Consider the following 5,873-nt stretch of genomic DNA (forward strand, 5'->3'; position numbering starts at 1 on the left):
GGATTCTCTAGCACTGAGGCAGTGGTAGTCATCAAGGAAAGCTGTCACACCAAGGTGTGGCCATTTGAAGCTTCATTTAGCTTTAGTGTCTTTTGAAATGTTGTTCCATCAGGAAATGGCCGGGCTATTTTGGGGTGTTGTCATAGGCACAATGTATGAGCTGCTGGGGTCCTCAAACTATGGCCCGTGGGTCACATGCAGCCCGCCTAGGACATTTATCTGGCCTGCCGGGTGTTTTTGCCTGCCTAGGACATTTATCCAGCCCACCAGGTGTTTTTGCTGACGCTGCCTGTCCTGCTTAGCAGCCAACTCATCCTGGGGCCCACAGTCCGGCCCTCTAATGGTCTGAGGGACAGTGAACTGGCCCCCTGTTTAAAAAGTTTGAGGACCCCTGCTTAGATGTTGGCATAAAACTGCAGAAGAGATAGGTCTCAGAGGTTCATAGGAGTTGAGTTGTGCTGGTGACTTAGAATTATAAATGAATATTTATAATAGAGGCCTCTAACGTAATTATAATGGAGGAGCAGCTTCTTGAGCCACCTCTGATGACCTGGCTCACTTGTGCAATAAGATCAAGTGGACTCATGACAGAGTGGGTGCCACGGCACACAAACCCCAGTGGAAGAATGGGGTTCCTTAGTGCAGTTCTTTAAAGCCCAGATATTCTGAGAGAAAAGAAGGTGGGTGTTAGGTGCAGCAGCTCCGGAGGAGCATCACAGCAGTTCAAGAAGGAATGTGACATTCAGCTGAGGAGTGCAATTAGCTGTGGCATCTTTTTTACTTGTTTGTTTTGAGACAGGGTCTTAGTATGTCACCTGAGCAGTGGTGTGATCATAGCTCACTGTGGTATCAAACTCCTGGGCTCAAGGCATCGTCTTGCCTCAGCCCCACAAGGGGCTGGGACAACAAGTGCTGCCACCACCACGCCCGGCTGCAGCACTTTTATGATCCACCATAGATTTTGAGCTAAAGCTATGCTCTTTCTGGGCAGCCCCTGGTCAAGGACAGCATGGTGCAGGTAGCTTAACTATCTCTGTCTCATGCAGGACTCCCCAAGTGAGTGACCTTAGCTCTAATGCTCTGGGTTGAATTGGCTGAGATTTTGTCAGATCTGTATGGCCATCTGAGGCTTTCACTGCCCAGTCCCACTGCCTCCCTCCTCCTTTACCTTCCTCAGGCATCTCCCTCCCCTTGCACATTCCTATCTCCACCTTGGCACCCTGGAGGACATGAAATGACACAGTGGGAATGAGGACATGTGGTCATGGTAACCACTTGAAGACCTACTGGGTAGCTAAGCCTACATCTGGATCTTCCAGCCCAGGCTCTAAGAAATATAACTTTGCCCACTGGATGGGGACCCTTGCTTTACAAACTTATTTTGGAAGGAATTTCTGAAACGCTCATGCTCTATTATAGCCCAAGAGATAGGTGAAGGTTTGGCTGTCATTTTGTAGATCAGGACACTGATGTTGAGGTTTCTGAGGGGCTCAGAGAAATAGTATAACAGGCTCACAAAACAAGTTCCTCAGAGCCCAGTCAGAATTGTGTTTGCCCTGTGCTGGGACACAGGAGGCAGTCTCACGGTGCACAGTTGCCGTTTACTGGAGGTGACAGAGCTTGCACAAGTCAGGGACAGCACAGTGCAGTGGTTAAATGCTTGGGAGGTAAATAGGCCTGGGTTTGAGCCTGGCTGTGCTGTCTACTAACTTTGTAACACTAAGCAAGTTACTGAAGCCCTTTGTCTCTCAGTCCTCTCCTTGGGAAGATGGAGATGATAACGTAAGTCTGCCTCTTAGATTTGTTGTGAGGATTGAAAATCCTCAACAATACTCAGTGCTCAGCATTGTGCCTGCCTGAATCAAAGTTCTTAGCTGTAAGCAACAGAAACTGACTCAGGTGGATTGAAATCGTAAAAAAAAATGAACCAAAAAGACAAAGGGCAGCTCTCCGCATCTCCGGTGAGGTTGGAGAAGTGGCTCAGAAAACAGATACGGGAACAAGGACAGCCCCCAGGGCCATGGTCAAAACTGTGCCGTAAAGTCTGCCTGATGGGGATGCCACCACCGTCATCGATCACCAGATGCCTTACTGTGTTTCAAACTGCCATCGTCTCCCCCACAGCCATGCCCAGTCGCAGACCCTAGACTCTGCTCCTGGCCTTATAGCCACTACTCCCTGGAAATACGGTGTGGGTGTCCCTAGCACTGGTGGCCAGCCCAGCACCAGAATGGCGTCTCTGCGGTCCTTGGCATCTTCTTTCCTCCCCCATCTCATCCTCTCTTCTATCTCTACTCCATGCCCCCTTTTCTCTTTCTCTTACCTCTCTCTGTCTCTATCACTTTTTTTCCTCTTTCTTTCCTTCAAATTTTTTCCTTCAAATGTTTTCCTCCAAACTTTCTCTTTCCACTAGCTAGTTGTCCTCCTCAAATAGCTTACCAAATCTCTCCCATTAAAAGAAAAATACATGACTCAATAATCCCTCGTTAACTTCCTTTCTATCCTCTTCTTTCCTTCCTCAAACTTCTGGAAAATTCGTTTTTCTTCTTCCTTTCAGTCTGACTCTTGTCTCTTTCCCTCCATCGTAACTGCTCTTCCCAAGGTCATGAATGACCTCTCTATTGCCAGGTTCCAGGGTCAAATTTTCTGTCCTCCTACTTGACCTTGAGCATGTTTGATTTTGAGGAAGACAATTTCCCTTTGAAACTACTGTTCTTGGCTCGGCACCTGTGGCTCAAGTGGCTAAGGCGCCAGCCACATACACCTAAGGTGGCGGGTTTGAATCCAGCCTGGGCCCACCAAACAACAATGATGGCTGCAACCAAAAACAGCTGGGCATTGTGGCGGGCGCCTGTGGTCCCAGCTACTTGGGAGGCAGAGGCAAGAGATTCGCTTGAGCCCAGGAGTTGGAGGTTGCTGTGAACTGTGATGCCACGGCACTCTACCCAGGGGGACAGCTTGAGGCTCTGTCTCAAAAAAAAAAAAAAAAGAAACTCCAGTTCTTGGCCAGGCACAGCCATGCTTTGTAGGCTTTCCTCTTGTCTTGGACATCGCCATCTTCGTATTCTTTTTAGGCTTTTAATTCTCTGTTTACCTTCTGGGTCTGTTTCCTAGGGCTGCCATAACAAAGTACTGCAAACCATGTGGCTTAACCAACAGAAATGTATTGCCTCCATTCTGGAGAACAGAAGTCAGAAAGCAAGGTGCTGGCAGGATGGGCTCCTTGGCCCATCAAAGCATGGCCCTGATCTATGCCTTCGTCTCCCACGGTGTTTTCCCTGTGTACATGTTCCTGTGTTCACATTTTCCCCTTATAAGGATTTGGGTCCTACTGGATTAGCCACCCTCCTCCGACCTCATCTTCACTAATTGCATTTGCATTGAGTCTGTTTCCAAATAAGTCCACATTCTGAGGTGCTAGGGGTTAGCACTTCCACCTATAAAATTTGGGGGGACACAATTCAATCCATAACACTCTGTAAACATTGCTTTCCCTTAATGCCATTGTTGGCTTCCCCTAAGGAAATTCTTCCAAACTCTAGCTTGAACTACCACACCACCTTACCCTAATGCTACCCTGTCCTCTCCCACTGAGTTCTGAAGGGACAGATCCAATTACTCAGTGATCATATTTGGGTATTTAGAGGTCCCTTTAAGTTTATAATGTCCCAAACTGGATTGATCTGTTCCTCTAAGTCAGGGGTCCTCAAACTTTTTAAACAGGGGGCCAGTTCACTGTCCCTTAGACCGTTGGAGGGCCGGACTGCGGGCCCCGAGATGAGTTGACTGCGAAGTAGGACAGGCAGCGGCAGCAAAAATACCTGGCGGGCCAGATAAATGTCCTAGGTGGGCCGCATGTGGCCTGTGGGCTGTAGTTTGAGGACACCTGCAAGTTCCTTCTCCTGAGTCCCCATCTCAGAGACTGGCTCCATCATCCCCCAGCTCCTCCAACACATACTATAAGTTACCCCATTTCTCACTCTAGCTCGCCATGTCCCACACTTTCAGTCGCCAAGTCCTTCAGGAGCCACCACATGTCTTTTTCTCTTTTGTTCCCTGCTGTTAGTTCCTTGGTTTAGTCTGCATCTCTTTTAGCTCAAATTATTATGACTAATAAAGATAAATAATTTAGCGGGCACCTACTTTATGCCAGGCCCTGTTATAAGAGAGGCTTTTTTTTTTTTTTTGAGACAGAGCCTCAAGCTGTCGCCCTGGGTAGAGTGCCGTGGCATTACAGCTCACAGCAACCTCCAACTCCTGGGCTCAAGCGAGTCTCCTGCCTCCGCCTCCCAAGTAGCTGGGACCACAGGCGCCCGCCACAACACCCGGCTATTTTTTGGTTGCAGCCATCATTGTTGTTTGGTGGGTGCGGGCTGGGGATTCGAACCCGCCACCTTAGGTGTACGTGGCTGGCGCCTTAGCCGGTTGAGCTATAGGTGCCGAGCCATAAGAGAGGCTTTTTTGCTTTGCCCTCTTCAATATATCTTGCTTCCCAAAAGATTTGCAGAACACAAATGTGGAACATGTAATTATTTGGGTCCCAGAGTTCAGATGACCAAGAAAAATCGAACTTAGCTTTCTTACCCTCGCAGTTCACCTTAATGATTGTTTTGAACTTTCATTGTATCTGATGGCAGAAAACATAATCTCAGATAAATCTGAGTAAATAATTCCTACACTGTGATTTTTCATTTAATATTTGTTAAAATTATATTCCTTACTAATAACAATATTGAGACTGCCTAGATTTTTTTTTTTTTTTTTTTGAGACAGTCTCACTATGTCACCCTGGGTAGAGTGCTATGGTGTCACAGCTCACAGCAACCTCCAATTCTTGGGCTCAAGTGATCCTCCCAAGTAGCTGGGACTATAGGCACCCGCCACAACACCTAGCTATTTTAGTTGTTATAGTTATCACTGTTGTTTGGCAGGCCCTGGGCTGGATTTGAACCTGCCAGCTTTGGTGTATGTGGCCAGCACCCTAGCCACTGAGCTATAGGTGCCATGCCTTGAATTTTTGATTTTTACATAGAAAACACAGGGTTAATAACAGCCACTATTTATTTATCACTTTTTATATGCACTGTCATGACAGTCGTGGCAAGCATAATTCATCCCTATTTTATTTCAAGAAAAAAACCGTGAAGCTCAGAGAATCTGTGTTAACAGAGCATTGCCGAAGCTGGAATTAGAATTCCAGGCTATCAACTCCAAAGTCTGCTCTGAACCATCACACGTGGATTATACTATCCCTCAAACATATCTTTTCAAATACTAGTTTCTGCAAACAAAAAACTTAAATGATCACATCTTTTGTAGATAAAGACCTGTTATTTATCTAATACATTTAACCACTTTCTATGAAGTTTATTGTCTGTTTATTTCTATTTATAGTTATACTGCTAATTAACCTTCAACTATATATATAGCACATAAGAAATAACGCTGCTCACATATAGAGAAAGCAGGTCAATGAAATGTACGTGAGAACATTTTTCTTGACAGTACAGCATCCTAATTCATGAATGGACAAAACTTTTAGACAATTCACTATTGAGATTATTTGCTATTGCAAAATCTCTGTGATGTACTTTTGCATAAAGGTGCCTATATAACTACGTACCAGAAAGTGGAAATCCTGGGTTAGTGGAAATCCATAGTTAGGCTCGGTGACTGTAGCACAGTGGTTACAGTGCCATCCATATACACCGAACTTGGTGGATTCGAACTCGGCCCAGGGCCAGCTAAACAACAATAACTGCAACAAAAAATAGCCAGGCATTGTGGCAGGTGCCTGTGGTCCCAGCTACTTGGGAGGCTGAGGCAAGAGAATTGCTTGACCCCAAGAGTTTGAGGTTGCTGTGAGTTATGAT

At 46.2% G+C, this 5,873-nt stretch overlaps 1 non-coding gene across 1 annotated transcript; it reads right to left on the reverse strand.

Annotated features, from left to right (window-relative positions):
• Positions 1-5,354: 5,354 nt before the first annotated feature.
• LOC111723151 lies at positions 5,355-5,485 on the reverse strand. Its single transcript, XR_002771751.1, has one exon. It is a non-coding gene; the product is annotated as a small nucleolar RNA SNORA19 (small nucleolar RNA).
• Positions 5,486-5,873: the final 388 nt, after the last annotated feature.

Source organism: Otolemur garnettii, unplaced genomic scaffold (genome assembly GCF_000181295.1).
Source record: "Otolemur garnettii isolate 467f Iridium unplaced genomic scaffold, OtoGar3 scaffold00008, whole genome shotgun sequence".
NCBI lineage: Eukaryota > Metazoa > Chordata > Mammalia > Primates > Galagidae > Otolemur > Otolemur garnettii.